Source organism: Arachis hypogaea, chromosome 13 (genome assembly GCF_003086295.3).
Source record: "Arachis hypogaea cultivar Tifrunner chromosome 13, arahy.Tifrunner.gnm2.J5K5, whole genome shotgun sequence".
Lineage (NCBI taxonomy): Eukaryota > Viridiplantae > Streptophyta > Magnoliopsida > Fabales > Fabaceae > Arachis > Arachis hypogaea.
The window spans coordinates 84,044,300-84,063,041 of NC_092048.1; the positions used below are offsets into that span (position 1 = coordinate 84,044,300).

The 18,742-nt window shown below is 36.9% G+C and overlaps 1 long non-coding RNA gene across 1 annotated transcript; it reads left to right on the forward strand.

Annotated features, from left to right (window-relative positions):
• Positions 1–277: 277 nt before the first annotated feature.
• LOC140178168 (uncharacterized) lies at positions 278–986 on the forward strand. The gene is made up of 2 exons (XR_011870415.1): positions 278–396; positions 469–986. It is a non-coding gene; the product is annotated as an uncharacterized lncRNA (long non-coding RNA).
• Positions 987–18,742: the final 17,756 nt, after the last annotated feature.

Sequence of the window (18,742 nt, forward strand, 5' to 3'; positions counted from 1 at the left end):
TTGGGTCCGTCACTGGCCACTACCCTCTAGTACAAGTGTACAACACTCCACGTTCCTATCTTTGAGGACAACACCAAAAATAAATCTGTAATCAAATTTTTTGGCCAATTTTTTATCAAACCATATATAATAATTTGTTTTTGGTGACTAACCATATACAATAATTGAAGCCCAAAAAAAAAACCATATATAATAATTATATACCTCTATTTCGTTCTGTCCTTATTTTTTATATATAAAAGAGGAAAAAATATCAGGAATAGGTCACTACTGAAGTCGCTAGGTGGTGGATAGGATATAAAAATGGGTGGTAATAGGTGATGGTAGGTGCAGATTAGGGATTGGCACAAGAATAGTAAATAGCTAGAGAGCTAAAATTTCCATGGCACAGCCAGGGTAAGGTACCCTTTTGCTGTTTGTTTTCTTTTGCAATGATGGAAATGAGAAGTTACTTTTCCTTTTTCGTAGTTACCTTCTTTCTCACATTTCACTCTGTTCACGGCGCATTGCATTTACTCATCCGAGAAGAGGACCCAAAAGGTGGCAAGGGGTTGGGCCGGGCATTACCAAACCCGAAAGGGACGCGAGCAACCATTGTTGACACGTGGCGGCAGGAGGTTTCATGGACCACAACGTAGTACTGGAAAGGCTTAGGAGTGCGGGTCATAGGGGTAGTGAAACAGGGTCGTATTGACTGCAAACAATGGCACATTGGCTAGGAAGAGTGCGAAGTTGAATTTCACTATGCTATACTGATATTTCAGCTGCCTCTTTAGCTTTAGAGAGGTAGAAGGTGCTGGCGGCAGAGAGAGAAAGACAAAGACAGAGGTCACGCGCGACTGTTTCGTGGTCCCTAAGTCCCTTGCGTTATATCTAACGGCAATTTCAGTTTGTGTTTTTATTTTTTTATCTTTTTTATTTTATTTTACTACTTAATTTTATTTTATAAAAAATTAAATAAAAAAATTTAGCTTTTAATTGTATAAGGAGAGATCCTTCCAACAACGGATTTTTTTATTTATAAAATAAAAAAAATTATTATTTTACCAAACATGATTTTTGAACTTTAATCCTTACAATTTTTTTTGGCATTTAAGCAAGTTCGCCGGATCTCCCACAAACTCTATAAAAATTGGCAAGTCGCCGAATCTCCCAACGAACTCCCTTTTAAGTTTTTTTAATTCTGCATTTTTATTCCATTATTATCATCTTCAAATAGTATATAGATGTACAAACAATATATAGAAGTACACAAAAATACACAGACAACAAGCATGACTTTTTCAAAAATTTTTTAATTATAAATTAAAAAAAATAAACCATATTTAACAATGACAATCATTGTTATCATCTCTAAAAATACATAGGTACACTGCAATAAGCCATATTTAACAAGTATTTTTTTAATTATAAATTAAAAAATATATATAATTTCCAAAAATAACAAGGATTGTTATCCTGTGTACTTTTTGTGTACTCTTATGTATTCTAGAAACGATAATAATGGTTACCATTATTAACTTTCCAATATGATATATTTGAAGTGGATTATTTTTGGGAAATAATTATTTTTTTAATTTATAATTAAATTTTTTTTATTAAATATGGTTTATTCCGGTGTATTTATATATTTCTAGAGACGATAACAATACTTGCCATTGTTAAATATGGCTTATTTTATTTTAATTTATAATTAAAAAAATTCTTGAAGAAGCCATGCTTGTTGTCTGTGTATTTTTGTGTACTTCTATATACTGTTTGTAGATCTATATACTATTTGGAGATGATGATAATGGAATAAAAACGCAGAATTGAAAAAACTTAAAAGGGAGTTCGCCGAGGATTAGACGAACTCTATAAAATTCATAGATTTCGCCGGGGTTAGGCAAACTTGCCAATTTTTATAGAGTTCGCCGGATCTGGCGAACTTGCTTAAATACCAAAAAAAAAATTGTATTTTAGAAATTAAAGTCCAAAAATCATGTTTAGAGAAATAATAAATTTTTTTTATTTTATAAATGAAAAAATCCCTCCAACAACAGGTTGTAGAGCGATTTACATCTCTTTAGTGGCATAATTGTTAAAGTCGTGGAAATTGAATCCTGCGTATTGTATGTGATCTACTCTGAAGCATAAGGCTACCTGCGTGCTCCCTAAGTCAGACTAGGTCGTAGATTTGGAGAATTTGAGTTGAGACTCTATTTGGTAGATATGATCCATCTTGGCTCTTGACCTAAATTAGTGCACATGGTCTTGGCCTATATCTACCCTTTTTGGTTCTGATTCCCCGATATGGTGAGTTAGTGGACCTTTTTGTAAAAAAAAGTCCATTAATCATCTGAACTCAAATAGGAACAATTTTCCTACTTGAAAAAAATGTCCATTAATCATAGTAGGTTATTATTAATGCATGAGTAACTTTAATAGTTTTCTTAGTTAATTATTCTAATAAAGTTAATAATCTTGTTCTAAGTTTCATATGTTTCGATCAATGTATTTTGAGTGCTTTGTGTTATGTGTTTTTTTAGGAAATTGAATGAAAAAGCACTAAAAAAAACAAAGAAGAAAGACAAAAAGAAAATAACCATCCCAGCAGCATCACAATCTTAGGCATGCAACGCCCTCCTTTTGGCGTGCCCCAGTAAGCACAACCAACCCCAGGGACTAGGGGCGTGTCACGCCCAACCACTGGCGTGCCATGCCCAACCAAGTCAATTGGCATGCTTTTGTGCCTCACCTCCCAAGGAGAGGTGGCATGCAACACCACCCTCAACGTGCCGAACCTTCGTGCATCAAGAGAGAATGGCATGCCTGATGGTAAGAATTTATGTTGGTCTAGAATTTTCCAATAAAAAGAATCTCTTCCTTGTAAGTATAGTCTAAATCAACAATGGATTCTCCATCAAAGCTTAGTTTTAGTTGTCATAAGTTCAACCCAATAAAAATAATTGAGAGTATTACTCTCGGGTCGTTCTCCCTAGAAATGAGTTGGATTTGGGCTTGGATGAGCTCAGAAATCACCAGCCACGTTTTCTTTAATGAAGTCACATGCGGAGTGTCACGCGTACACGGGATGTCACGTGTACGTGTGGCCTGACGAAACTCTCACTCACGCGTACGAGTGAATCATGCGTATGGGTGGCCATGGATTCTACCAAATCCTCATTTCTTCATGAATTCTCCACTTTGTGTAACACCCTACCACACAGAGCTTTACACTTAGGAAGCAAAACAGAGGTGGCAAGACACTATGACCTCTAAAATAATACTTATATATATAATATAGTTGAAGAAGATTTATTCTAGGAGCCTTTGAAGAAAATTTTAAAATCGAAAACGGTAAAACGAAAAGCACAACACTCACAACATGTAAACGTTAAACGAAAAAGATAGGAGAAGCTAACATGGATATAACCAAAGAGAGTTTCAAGGTACAAATATCAAAGTTCAAGACTTGACTCGTGAAGTTAAACCGGCCTGAGCACATAAGTATATATACATATAGGAGAACCCAAAATAAGCCGAAAATACAAAGTTATAGATCTATTTCTCCAAAATAGCCTCTAAGAGGAAGTTAATACATCAAATACATAAGCAGTGGAGATAAAAGTATCTACATATATACATATATCCAAAATAAAACCCCCAAAGACAAGTATCTCTGCTATTAGAAGCTTCTAGTATTCCTCAGCGAGGTGCCGCCTGTCCTGCATCTGAAAACCATAAATATCCGTATGGAATGAGAACCGGGGGTTCTCAGCATGGTAAAGGTGCTACGTACATAAGATATAAGATCCTGGGAATGACAGAGGTAATCCTAGAATGTCGACACTCAGATTATAAAACTTAAGGGACTAAAACAGAACCCTAACTCTCTTTGCCTTTTCTCCGTTCCTCCATCTCCGGTGAAATTACAGAGACAAACAAGCTGACAATGGCAAACACAGGTAGAATACAAGTAATACAGATAGCAAATATAACAAATAGCATGTTATAATCACTTAGGCAATCCCAATTAATGCACAAGCAAGCAATTCAAACAATATGCATATGATGCATGCTTGTCCTTTGGCTGATGATATCATCTGTCGGTTATATAGCCAACCCAACACGCCCTAGTAGCTAACCATGGACAGAAACACCCAATGCGGCGCAAGTGAGTTTGAGCTACAACTCCCTTGCTACTACCCGCTTAACCTAGAGCTAGTGCAATAACCACTACTGTGGCTACTACCCAAGCGGGTGTTTAAAAGATCAACTTGGAGTAAATGGGACGAACCACAACTCTTGCTACTGTCCAGGCATTACAATCACTGACCTGGAGCAAGTGGGATGAACCACCATCCTTGCTACTACTCAGGTATCTCAAGCATTGACCTGGAGTAAGTGGGATGAACCGCAGCCCTTGCTATTGCCCAGGTATCTCAAACATACATTCATTTATTCCAAATCAGTTCAATCATCAATCATCATGTCATTATCACAAATGTTCATCAATTTCATAACACTTTCACTCTTTTCAATCATGATTCATCATATTTTCAAGTTTTCTTCTCTTGTAAGTTACCACCCCTTCCTAACTTCACCTCATCACTAAGCATACAACTAAGGTTTAGGGGCTAAAAGAGTGAAAATAGAGGTTTAGAGGTTCGAAATTAGGTTTTAAAACATAAAATTCATTTTTGCTGAAAACAGGGTCATCGCGTACGCAAGATGCCAAACCCATAAGGGTTGGTCACGTCGCGTGCAGTGGTCACGTACGCAAGCTATGCAGAACAGCTTAAATGCTGAATGCTGCAGAATTTTCAGTTTTGCCCTCCAACCTTCCGACGCGCATAACTTTTTTGTTTTAAAGCATTTTTCATCCGTTCTTTAAACAGTGTAAACTTCACGGATCCAAATTTCATTTGAAACAAGTTTGAAACACTTTGGGGGTCTGAAAGCTGAGTTATGGATTACCGAAGTTTGGCCAAAAATCTACTTTTACACAAAACCTCAAACCTCAATTTTCTTTAAAACCCAAACTTAATTCCAACCTCCTTTACACATATTCAGCTCAATAATATATCATAGCACACCAGTACAGTACTAAAATTCCTACATCGTACCACATTCAATCATGCTTTGATATTACACAATTTCACACCTAATTTCCTCAAGTTACTCAACAAGATTATCCACAATCCATCCTCTATGCATAATCACTATTATCAACTTATCAACCATCATTCAATCACCAACACATACTAAATTTGTATCATCAATCATAATCAAAAGTACTTAGCATTTGACATATTTTATCCTTCCAACCTATCCTATGGTCATCTGCCCTAAGTTTTCACAAGACATTATATATTAAATATGAGAAACCTAAGTCATACCTTGGCCGATTTCCGCGTATAACCCGAGACACCACCAAGGCACCAAACACATCCCCAAAGGTCCAAAATCTCCAAGGCAATGACTCCCAAACTCCACCAAGCCTCCAACGTATACAATACTTATACACAAACCTAATTCACATATATCACATATACATACCCAAAATTCAATAACTAACATACTCAATCAAGGAATTAGCTAGGGTTATTAAATTTTCACCTTACCCAAGCACCAAATAAGCAAGAGTGAATATTTTCCATAAGCTAATCGGATCCTATAACATAAAAGGACCGAAATCTCAACACCCACTATATCCAATATTTGAAATATTGGGGAAGGAAGAACTAAAATTGAAATCAAAACTTTCTTACCAAATTAATCACTGCGCTTTGTAGTACTCGATGCTGCGGACGCGTGGCCGCAAACGGTGCATCGATCAGAGGTCTGGATTGAAAGTTATCTGAGATCAAAAATTGAGTGAGGGTTTTGGAAATGGAAGAGTGTTCTTCCTCCCCTTGCTGAAATATTTCAGCATTCCATGCATGTATCGGGAGAGAGAATGGGTTGTGCTCATTTAATTAATTGGAGTTGAGTTGGGTTTGGTCCCAATACGGGCCCAGTTTGTCTAGTTTGGTTCGTTCGGCCCAATCTTGGGCCAAATTCTTTGAAATTAGTATCAAAATTCTTGTTTTAATTAGCTCTATCCTAATAAACTATAAAATTCATATTTCTAATTTCTTTTATTAAAAATTAATTTCTTAATTAATTATTCGTTAATTTTGCGGGGTTTACATCCTACCCACCTAATCAAGAATTTTGTGCTCAAAATTCAGATTTAATTACCTGAAAAGAGGTGTAGATAGTCTGTCCTCATTTATGATTCAAGTTCACGGGTGTATTCCTCGTCTCTGATTCGATTCCAAATAACCCTTATTAATGAGACTTATCTTACTCGGAGTTTCTTGAAGCTGATTTCATTACTCGAAACGTCAATCTCCTTTCATTTAAACTAATTTTGGTTGTAAGACATGGGTTTGTTTCAGAAGCGTGGCTCAGAAGTTACAAAATGTGGAGTTCATCGAATAGGTTTGAAAGGTACGATAGAAAAATTATTTGGTATGCAACTGACCATCAATCCTCTCCAAAAATCGAAATGGACCAACTTAGCGGGGTTTAACTTCTTAGTTTTTTATTGTTTATCCAATTCTAGTTTGTTAAAGTAATCTTGACAAATGCATATCCTCATTCTTCTAACTTGAGAAGTTTTCTCTTTAGGTCCGCATAACTCTTCTATCCGTTTTTGGTAGTGAGATTCTTAACTCAAATTTGCGTAGCTTTTCTCCATTGCCTCAGCTATCAAATTCAGGAACTAAAATATTTGATGCTCTAGTTTTCAATCAATATAGAGGCATTTAGCACACCGTGAAGCCGTACCTTCTTTCTGATGTATAGTCTCGTCAATATCCCTAGTAAATAGTTTACTTTGATGGACAGAATGGACTTGGTCACTTAATCCCCGACTACCTAATAGCATCACCTTTTGTCCTAGACCTCGGCAATCCAGTATGAAATCAATAGCTACCCTTCTTCACTCTCAGTCTAGAACCTTCAATGGTTGCAGCATTTCGAATGGCTTCTGGTGGTCACTCTTTACTTTCTCATGTGTCAAACACGCAATCACATGCATCGCCATTTCGTTCTTCACTTCTGGCCACTCAAAATTATCTCCTTTGATCCAATAGGCTTCAATACCTTTAGTAGCTCCTTATCACCATTTTTGCGCTCCCTAAGTTTTCGACCTTACGATCTTTTATAATTTGTAATTAATTCAATTTGACACCTCCATCCATTTTCTTAACACCCAACTTAAGACCTTAACTTACTTAACCGTTCTTTCTCTCTGATCATCCAAGCAGTACTCAGAGACTTCCTGCTCAAGTGTCCGTCACCTCTTTATAATGTTGTATTCGCGCACATCCTAAACCCTTTGATAATGCATAGCAATAATTTTGAGTAGTTAATTAAGTTTGGGTATCATGATTACTGGCACAAAGTTTAATCTTCCTCTCGAGATTCGAAAGCTCTCTTCGCATTCAGGCATCCATACAGACGGTGCATCCTAATGTGCTAATGTAATTCCAGGCAATATGGTAGGCGAGAAATAATTCCCCAACACTCTTCTTAGCGTTGCATACTCACACGATTCATCTTCTGAATCTAGAGTTCCTGATTTAAGAAACTAACGTCGTAATGGTCATATCCAGGAATTGTATCAAATATTAAACTAAACTCGAGTTGATTTCCGAAAAGGTGTTAGGCTCAGGAATCATTTGTCTATACCAAAACAAGCTCAGGCTCACCTTTGGATGGACAGATTCAAACATAAATATATGCACGTAAAAGGGTTAGAGGTTTAAAGGATATACCATTCTTTGTTCGAGGAAAAAAAATCCAAAACAGAATTTCATTGCAGATACAAAAGGAAAGCTAGATCGAGTCGCGAAGATTCACTGGTATTCTCCCTCTCGCATACAGTCTACTACTATGGTCTTCCTTTCTACTGACAAAACGGGTGTTCTCCATAGGGTAACACTCGATCGAATAGATTTTTTTCTCATTATTTTCTTCATCCAAAACCAAAGCTTAATATTAAGCTTGACGCTTTCAGTCTTACATCCTCCTCCCTGACACAGGCTATAAATAAATGCGGTGTTTCAAGGTCAGATACTATGATTTAAATTTTTGGTTATCAATTTTGTAATTACCTCAATTTTGCTGATTCGATCGTTCCCCATCTTGAATATTTTCCTGCGGACAATTTCTGGATACGTGCCCTGGTAGAACACACTTATAATATACACCCAAGCCAAAGCGGCACGGCCTTTCCAGATGGTAGTGACCACACTTCTGACATGTCAGCTCCTCCGAAGTATCCCTTGTTTGTTTTCCTCTACCGTCTCCTTGGTAATCGTCATTCATTCCAACCTAGTTCCGTCCATAAGGAAATGGTTGAGCATATCCTCTTCGCTTTAATTCTTGGCCCCTTGGTGCCAAATTCTAATTGTGGTCTCTTCGGTAGAATTCTCGATTATTGTTCTCTGCCACAGCGGCCTTTCTCACACATTCTTTAGCAACTCGACTCTTGTTCACAAGTTTGGAGAATACTTTAATCTCCATTGGCCCAATGGAGCTCAGAATGTCACTCCGAAGTCCTCCCTCGTACTTAAGACATTTCCACTCAGCAAAATCCTCCAGAGCACCTTGGCAGATTCAAGAAAATCGGCACAGTTCTTCAAATTTGTCCATATATTCAGCAACCCATATTTACCCCTATTTTAGGGGCTAAAAGAGTGAAAATAGAGGTTTAGAAATTCAAAATTAGGTTTTAAAACATAAAATTCATTTTTGCTGAAAACAGGGTCGTCGCGTAATCAAAAGTACTAAGCATTTGTCATATTTTATCCTTCCAACCTATCCTATGGTCATCTAGCATAAGTTTTCACAAGACATTATATATTAAATACGAGAAACCTAAACCATACCTTGGCCGATTTTTACGTATAACCCGAGACACCACCAAGGCACCAAACACAGTCCCAAAGGTCCAAATCTCCAATGCAATGACTCCCAAACTCCACCAAGCCTCCAATGTATACAATCAAGCTCCAATTTACTTATACACAAACCTAATTCACATATATTACACATACATACCCAAAATTCAATAACTAACATACTCAATTAAGAAATTTGCTAGGGGTATTGAATTCTCACTTTACACAAGTGCCAAATAAGTAAGAGTGAATGTTTTCCACTAGCTAATCGGATCTTATAACATAAAAAGACCAAAATCTCAAAACCCACTATGTCCAATTTTCAAAATATTGGGAAGGAAAAACTAAAATCGAAATCGAAACTTCCTTAACAAATTAATCACCGGGCTTTATAGAGCTCGACACTGCGGACGCGGGCCGCAAACGGTGCGACGATCGGAGCTCCGGATTGAAAGTTATGTGAGATCAAAGATTGAGTGAGGGTTTTGGAAATGGAAGAATGTTCTTCCTCCCCTTGCTGAAATGTTTCAGCGTTCCATGTATGTATGGGGAGAGAGAATGGGCTGTGCCCATTTAATTAAGTGGAGTTGAGTTGGGCTTGGGCCCAATACGGGTCCGGTTCGTCCAGTTTGGTCCGTTTGGGCCAAATTCTTTGAAATTAGTGATAAAATTCTTGTTTTAATTAGTTCTATCCTATTAAACTATAAAATTCACATTTCTAATTTCTTTTATTAAAAATTAATTTCTTGATTAATTTTTCGCTAATTTTGTGGGGTTTACACTTTGCATGCTTTTTCTTCACTTCTTCAATCCAACCTTTGCCTTCTAAGCCTGAAATCACTTAACAAACACATCAAGATATTGAATAAAATTAAAGGAATTTAAATTTAGCAATTTAAGAGTCTAAAAAGTATATTTTTACCCTTAAGCATAAATTAGGAGAGATTCACAAAACCATGCTATTTCATTGAATAAATATTGGATAAGTTGATAAAATTCACTAAATTCAACACAAGACAAACCCTAAAATTGATCCTCCTCTTGTAATCCGGGATCCCATATATTGTTTTCATACCCGTCTTCAAGTTGATCATCACAATTCCATCCGGGTGGTATACTCACCTTAGAATTCTCATACAAGCATCCAAACATCTTCTTAGACCCTATCAATTGATTAGCACACCAATCCTTGCACCTAAACTTTGAGATTACAACCATAATGAACCGAGAATTATGTTTCAAACCACTAACCATCTCCCTTTTGCTCTCAAATCCACAAAGAGCTCTAAGTTGACCATTCGTCTCAAGCAAACCATATTCAAGCGGAATAAGAAAGCCAAGGGATATGAATTTTACCCACTTGAATGATATAATGGTTGATGGTAACTTAGGAGGAGACGTATCCAACAAATTAGGCGAGGAAATTTCCACTTCCGTCCATCCTTTTTGAGGGAGTTTAACCACTTGATAAGCTTCTTCAATCTCTACCTCTTGCCGAGCTTCCTCAAATTCAAATTCTTCCTCACCAACTTCTTCTAGCTCTTCCCCATCACTTAAGTCATAAATCGGAGGTTGAGTGAAATCTACCTCAACATCAAATTTAGATTCAATGGGAGAGAATTCATCAAGCTCAAAAGGATCATACGTTAATGCAGAATCATCATCAATGGGAGGACTTGTTGCTTGCCCCATTTCTTCCAATTCTACACTCACAATATGCCTTAGAGGTTGTGCACTATCCTCTTCAACATCACTTTCAAACTCCATGGAAGAAGGCTTTACAACTTTAGATTCCTCTTTGTATTCAACATCTCCTAAATTTTTAACCACTTATTCTGGTTCAATTATCTCAACTTCCTCTTCTTGTTGCAATTCTTGTTTTAACTCATTCTCTTCTCCTTGAACTCCAAGTTCTCTTTTGCCATTGTGCTCCTCAGTTAATCCTCCACATTCGTCAATGGGGGTGTCTTGATTGCATGAGGGCAATGAGATTAAGTGCTTCATCACTTTGGCTATAGTAGCCATCTTTTGGAGGTTTTCTTCTAGCCTTTGGAGAATGGAAAGAAGCTCTCTTTGTTCTTGCATTAAAGGTTGGAGAACTTCATCTAATAAAGGCGGTGATAGAAGAGAGGGTTTATTATTTGGAGAAAATGTGTCATAGTTGGAAGGTGGTTTATATTGGTGAGAGTCTTGAGGTGGTGTATGTGAAATTTATGGTTCTTGGGAGTATTGGTGTTGGAATGGTGATGGCTCTAGGTATGGTTCATATGGCTCACATAGTTGTTGGTATGGTGGGTATGGGTTAGGATCATATGGACGTGTTTGGTGGTATTGAACTTGTGGGTAAGGTTGACAATAATGTTGAAGAGTTGGTTCATAATTGTGTACATTATGGGGCGGATTATAACCATAAGAGACCGGAGGAGGTTGTCACCATGAAGGCTGAATATAAGCATGTGGCTCCTCCCTAACTTGATTTCCATTCTCAAAAGCTAAAGGGATGAGAATTCATAGTAAAAAGGAAAAACAAAAACAAAAGCTAATAAGAAATAAAGAAAATAAACTCCTAAACCAAAACTAACAAACAAACAAAAAGCAAACTATTCACAATATTCACATATGAACAATAACCAATAACAAGCACACATTGCAACTCCCTGGCAACGGCGCTAAAAACTTGATGGTAAGAATTTATGTCGGTCTAGAATTTCTCAATAAAAAGAATCTATTTGTTGCAAGCATAGTCTAAACCAACAATGGATTCTCCATCAAAGTTTAGTTTTGGTTGTCACAAGTTCAACCTAATAAAAATAACCGAGAGTATTACTCCTGGGTCGTTCTCCTTAGGAATTACAACTGAATGCTCAATTATTGGTTATGAGGTTCAAGGGGGTGGGTTGATGATAAAAAAACAATAATCTAAATGACAATAAAATAAAGAAAACAACTAAAGATAACAATTGCTAAAGAGGCATTCTTGGCAAAGATTGAGAATCAAGGTTTTCTATCATAGTCATTAATCATAACACAATAATTATCAAGAGTTAAACCTATTACGTTATCCCCCATATTGGGGAAAGATCAATTAGGCTTAGTTAATCCCAATCCATAAGTAGCATCAATGGAAACAAGATTAACTAACAACTCTAGATCACCAATCCAAGTTGGGTGTTAATGACTCAAGATTACCTAATTTCTCCTTCCAAGCCAAGGATGCTAAAAAATATACTCTAAAACTAACCCAAGCATTTCATCAAATACTTGGTGTGCATAAAAATAAAAGCATATTAAATTGCAAAAATACTAAAATCTAAAGCTACCAAATACAAGAAAATAACAACAATAACTCAAACAAGCATCAGTAAACATGAAAACATAAAATTGCATTAAATGGAATCAAAATTAACAAGAGTGTTCATAAACTAAAAAGTGGCACAAAAGAAAAATTAACAAGAAGAACTAAGAGAACAAAGATGTAAGAATAAGAAATTGCAAGGAAAACTAATTGAAAATAAGAATTAAAACCTAAATCTAAAAGAGACTAACCTAAATCTACCCTAATTCTAGAGAGAAGAGGGTCTTCTTGTAACATCCCTTTCAGCAAAACACCTTGCTTAAGTCAGGGTATTTCTACTAGAAAGAACATTACGTAACTTTTTCTAGTATTAACTACTTAATTATCGAGCCTTTGTATCGAGTTCTGGTTTCAGTTTTAAGAAAATGCCAGAAAATTTTGTTTTTATTCATTAAAGTCATGTTTCAAGGATTTCCAACAAATAATAATCACATAAATATTATTAATAATAATTGTTATACAAATAAAACCAAATAAAACTCAAATACAATATACCAAACCTTCTTATTCCGAGGGTTACCTGAAACTGAAGGTCGATCTCGGAGGAGATCTGCTGTTGTGGCCGGAGCTATCGTGTCCGACTTGCTGAGCCTTGAGATGTAGCTGATCCTTGATCACCAGAGGGTGGTGGTACCTGCAAGAGACTCCGATGCTTAAGTTAGCACAGGATTTAAGCAGAATTTTGTGTAGAATCTGAGTATGAGTTATACCTGGGTGCTCTAGTGTATTTATAGTAGTGTAGAGTGGCCTTCCCATGAGATAAGATAGTTATCTTATCTTATCTTTTTAGGGGAACTGCCTTATCTTTCTTGGCTTTGCCGCCTTTAGAATGGGCTTTGCTCCTTTCGTTTGGGCCTGCTTGGACCTCTATGGTGATTTGGCCGAACTCTTTTAGTAAGAGATCGGTGGCAACCGTCCTGAAGAGGTTGGTCACTCGTGTCTTTAGCCAGCCCAGGTCGCATAGCTCGACCCAGGGTATGAACAGTGCCCCTGCTTGGGCTCGATCTTTCCCTTAAGGTCGTATCTTTAGACTTCGACCCTTTGAGGAAGTCGAGCTCGAGCATTTTGTATTCATTTGATTTCCCGTATAACTCCTGCTGGGACTCCTTGAATGCGAGGCGTTTTTCTTTTTAACTGCAGCGCGCATTGTGCTTTCTTGGGAACGTGCGAGGGTTAAAAAACTCATTAATTTTCCTTCGCCATTTCTTCTCTTCCCTCTTTTGCATTTCATTTTGAATTTCAAAGAATCATTCTTCCGTTTCTTCTCTCCTTCCTCTTCACTTTTTGTTTGTTATTTTGCTATGGCACTTCATTTTCTTGTTTTCACGCTTCCAAGGCTTCTATATTCTTTGTCTCCAAGTGATTGTTTGGCACGGATTTCGTCATTCTTTGGCTTTAAGCAGCTACCGTCTTCTCCTCTGTAGGTTAGTTTTTCTTCCTTTTACTTTTGATATTTGTTTCTTCTGTATGCCTTTACTGTAAAGTTTTGATTTTTACTTGAGTTTTCCTTGAAAAAGTTTGAACCTTTATGCAAAAAGATTGCATCTTTGCGTCTTGATCGTTGTTGTGTGTTTTTTCCCTGCCACTCCTGCTTTGAGGAAAATGTGCGCGTTCTGGTAGTTTTGCCTTTCATATGACTTTTTGATTGTCACTGTTTCTGTCTTCTTTCATCCTTGCATGACATCTTCTTGCCCAAAGTTTTAGTTTTTGTTGAACTATTGGTAGAAAAGGGTTGTAGCTTTCTTGATGATTTTTGTTGATGATGATGACTTTTTTGCTGCTTGTATGGAGTGGTGTTACCAGGAAAGGATTGATCTCTTTGTATTTTCTATTGAGAGGTGTTAGGGCATAGACTGTTGACTTTCCCTTTTTTGGCGTTCTTTCCTTGTTGTTGCCTCCAAAGGGTGCCCCTGGACTTCAGTGTGAGTCCTGGGGTCTCCCTTTCACTGCCGAATCTAATACTTGCTGTTTACTTTTATTTGTCCGAGTTGTTTCCTTATTTGCTCGAGTTGTTTGGTAGTAATCACCCTTCGAGGTCAGACATCTTGTAGTAACCTTTCCCTAGTACTTTAACAACTCAGTAGGGTCCTTTCCAGTTAGCTGCTAGCTTCCCTTCTCCTGATCGACCTGCTCCGATGTTGTTCCGGATTAAGATGAGATCGTTGGTGGTGAAGCTTCGTTGGAATACCTTCTGGTTATACTTTAGAGCCATTCGACGCTTTAATGCTTCCTCCCTAATCTGAGCTCTTTCTCGAACTTCTGGAAGTAGGTCGAGCTCCTCTTTTTGAATTTGTGAGTTGGCCTCTTCATTGTAGAAGATCATTCTAGGAGATCTTTCTTCTATTTCTACTGGGATCATTGCCTCCATCCCGTAAGCGAGTCAAAAGGGTGATTCTCCTGTGGTGGAGTGTGGAGTTGTCCGATATGCCATAGGACTTGTGGGAGCTCTTCAGCCCAAGCTCCCTTCGCGTCCCATAGTCTCCTTTTTAACCCAACTAGTATGACTTTATTGGCAGCTTCTGCCTGTCCGTTGGCTTGTGGGTGTTCTACAGATGTGAATTGGTGCTTTATTTTCAAGTCAGCTACCAAATTTCTAAAACTTGTGTCTGTGAACTGAGTGCCATTATCTGTGGTGATGGAGTAAGGGACCCCAAACCTTGTGATAATGTTCATATATAGAAATTTTCGACTTCTTTGGGCGGTAGCATTAGCTAAAGGCTCTGCCTAAATCTACTTTGTGAAATAGTTTATTCCCACAATGAGGAATTTGACTTGTCCTGACCCCTGGGGGGAAGGGTCCAAGGAGGTCGAGCCCCCATTTTGTGAATGGTCAGGGCGACGTAACACTAATGAGCTCTTCTGGTGGAGTGATTTGGAAGTTAGCATGCTTCTGACATGGTGGGCATGTTTTGACGAACTCTGTTGCTTCTTTTCCCAAGGTTGGCCAGAAGAAACCGGCTCGGAGTACCTTTTTAGAAAGAGCTCATGCCCCTAGGTGGTTGCCACACATGCCACCATGTACTTCTTCCAAGACTTCCTTGTATTGGAGGTCGGCACACATTTTAGGAGGGGTGTTGAGATCCTTCTCCTATATAAGATGTGCCTACTATGGTGTAGTACTGTACCTCTCGTATTAGCCTTTTTGCCTTGACGTTAGGATTTTTGCTAGTAAAGAATTTTATAAAAATAGTCGCATTGTAGATATAGTTTCTAAACCAACAGAAATCCCTTCGTACAAACGTTTTGATTGTAACAAGTAACAAAGCCCTTAAAAATTGATAACCGAAGTATTTAAACCTCAGGTCGTCTTCTCAAGGAACAACATGGAAGTATATTCTTATTATTGGTTATGAAGATTGTAAATCGGGGTTTTGAAGATGAGGAACAAGTGATTTGAATTGCAATTAAAATATGTAAAAGACTGTAAAATAAATAAATAAATGTAAAATAAACTTTTGGCAAGGTATGAGAAATTGGAAGTCCTATCCTAGTTACCCTTATCAATGATGATGAAGATTGAATCTTAATTTAACTTAGTTAGCCTTTACTTAAAGTAAAGGAAGGTCAAGTGACTAATTGTGTTGATCTTCAAATCCTAGTTAATCCCTAAGGAAAGATTGGGATTATTGAAGTTCAATTCAATTAGCAAAGATAGCAATTATTGATCATGTTGAGTTTGATAACTCCTGAGTTACTGATTTCTTAACCAAGACCAAAGGGGAAAAGTAAATCTACTAGAATAAAAATGTCTTCAGATTGGAAGCAACGGTAACATAAATAAAAGAGAGCAATAATAAACTGAAATACCTTAAATAACATTAATTCAAAGGATAATCTGTAACATAGAAGAATTCATAAACTAAATTGAGAAAATAAATAAAAAGGAATGTTGAACCTGATAAAAAGATAATCCTGAAAGCAAAAGAAATCCTAAATCCTAATCCTAAGAGAGAGGAGAGAACCTCTCTCTCTAAAAACTATATCTAAAACTAAAATTATGAATTATGAGCTTATTATTATGAATGAATGGATTCTCCCACTTTATAGCTTCTAATCTGTGTTTTCTGGGCCGCAAACTGGGTCAGAAACAGCCCAGAATTCGCTGGTTGCGAATTCAAACACGCTGATTTTTCGTCATTGCGACGCAGCCACGTGGAGCGCGCGTTCGTGTCACCTGGTGTCAGAGCAACTATAGCATATTATATATCAAATCAAAGTCTCGGACGTTAGCTTTCTAACGCAACTAAAACCGCATCATTTGGACATCTGTAGCTAAAGTTATAGCCGTTTGAGTGCGAAGAGGTCAGGCTGGACAGCTTAGCAATTTCTCCAATTTCTTGTATTCCTTCCACTTTTGGATGCTTCCTTTCCTTCCTCTGAGCCATTCCTGCCCTGTAATCTCTGAAATCACTTAACACACATATCAAGGCATCTAATGGTAATAAGAGAGGATTAAACATAGGTAACTTAAGGCTAAAGAAGCATGTTTTCAATCAAAGCACATAATTAGGAAGGCAAACGTAAAACCATGCAAATAGTATGAATAAGTGGGTAAAGAGTTGATAAAAACCTCTCAATTGAGCACAAGATAAACCATAAAATAGTGGTTTATCAACCTCCCCACACTTAAACATTAGCATGTCCTCATGCTAAGCTCAAGAGAAGCTATAAGAGAGTGAAGAGGAATGGTAGAAAGTATGAAATGTAACCTATCTATATGAATGCAGCTACATGAAAAATGTTTCTACCTACTTGGTTAAAAGTAAACAAATCTTTTAAGAACAAATATGAACTGGATTTCACTAATCACAAAATAAAGTACAAGTAAACTTGCAGAAGAAAATAGCTCATGAAAGCCGGGAACAAAGAATCGAGTATCGAACCCTCACTGGGAGTGTATGCACTTTAATCACTTAAGTGTTTTAGGTTCGATTCTCTCAATTCTCTACTAACCTTGCTTTCTAAGGCTTGCTCTTCATCTAACAATCAACATAAATTTAATGCATAAAATACACATATCAAGAGGTCTTTTAAGGGTTGTAATGGGGTTAGGGTCAAGGTAGGATTGTATTTGGCCAAGTGGACTAAAATCTGAATCCTTAATTAACTTAAACTTTCCACCTAACTTTAGACAATCCATGTAATCAAAATACAAAACCTAACTGTCCATTAACCATGTTTTCCACATATTCATGCATTCTAATTTCAAGTACAGTACATATGCATTGCTTTCACCACTTACTTTGGGGCATTTTGTCCCCTTTTTGCTTAATTGCTCTTTTTTTTCCTTTTCTTCTTTTTTTTTCACTTCTTTTTTTTTCCTTTTTTATATATATATTTTTTTCTTTTCTTTTATTTTTATCAATGCATATGATTAAATTATTGGATGCATGAATCATGTCCTAAACATTTCTTTCACATTTTCAGAAAAATTCTAACATACTCAATTCTCAAACCAAATGTTTCCAAACCCAACCTCCCCACACTTAAATCATAAGCACTCTCACTAGTCTAAGCTAACCAAGGATTCAAATTAAGGACATTATTATTTTTCGCTTAGAGTTAATGATGTGCTAAAGTAAAGAACAAAGGGTATAATAGGCTCAACATTGGTTTGCAAAGGATAATGAAAGGTTAAGGCCATATGGGTATGTAAACTTAGTGAAACAAAGGCCTCAATCATATAAGTGCATGCATACATCAAACCATGGAAATATAGAATTAAGCAATACAAAGATCACAATTTTAGAGAGAAAAACACACACCAAAAATAAAATATTGGTTGGTAAAATGCAACCAATTCAAATAGGCTCAAAAATCTCACAGGTTTTGTGTGTTCGAGCTCTAAACCATGTTCCAGTATAATATTTCTTCAAACAAGTGTAACATTAAATTTTATTCAAATTAGTAAAATGCTCTAAAAGGTTTCTTGAAAAAGAAAATATTACTTCAACCAAGTGGTAAAATATGCACAAAATCAAATAATCATGCAATCAAACATGCAAATGCAATAACTAACAAGGAAAATAAACCATTTGTGTTGAGATAGAAGAGTAACTAACCCATGGAGATCGGTATCGACCTCCCCACACTTAAAGATTGCACCATCCTCGGTGCATGCTGAGATGTGAAGGTGGACAGGTTGTTCCAACTGGCGCTTTTCTCCAAAGATTGTGCAGATGGACTTGTCTTGTTTCCCCATGTAAACGTCTTCTGGTTCCCTTCCAGGTGGCCATCCTGAAAGAAAAAGGGAAGAAAAGTAACCCAGAAATAGAGATAAGAAAATAAATAAAGTATGGGTGAGTTAATGCCAAATGAAAAGGGTCTCATTTACATAGAAGCTTCAACATGTACGTGAGAAAATAATAGAAGCCATGGCATACCAGTGGTACAAAATTTGTAACAATGGGGAAGAGAGTGCAAGACAATATAAATTAATTTCAATGCAAAA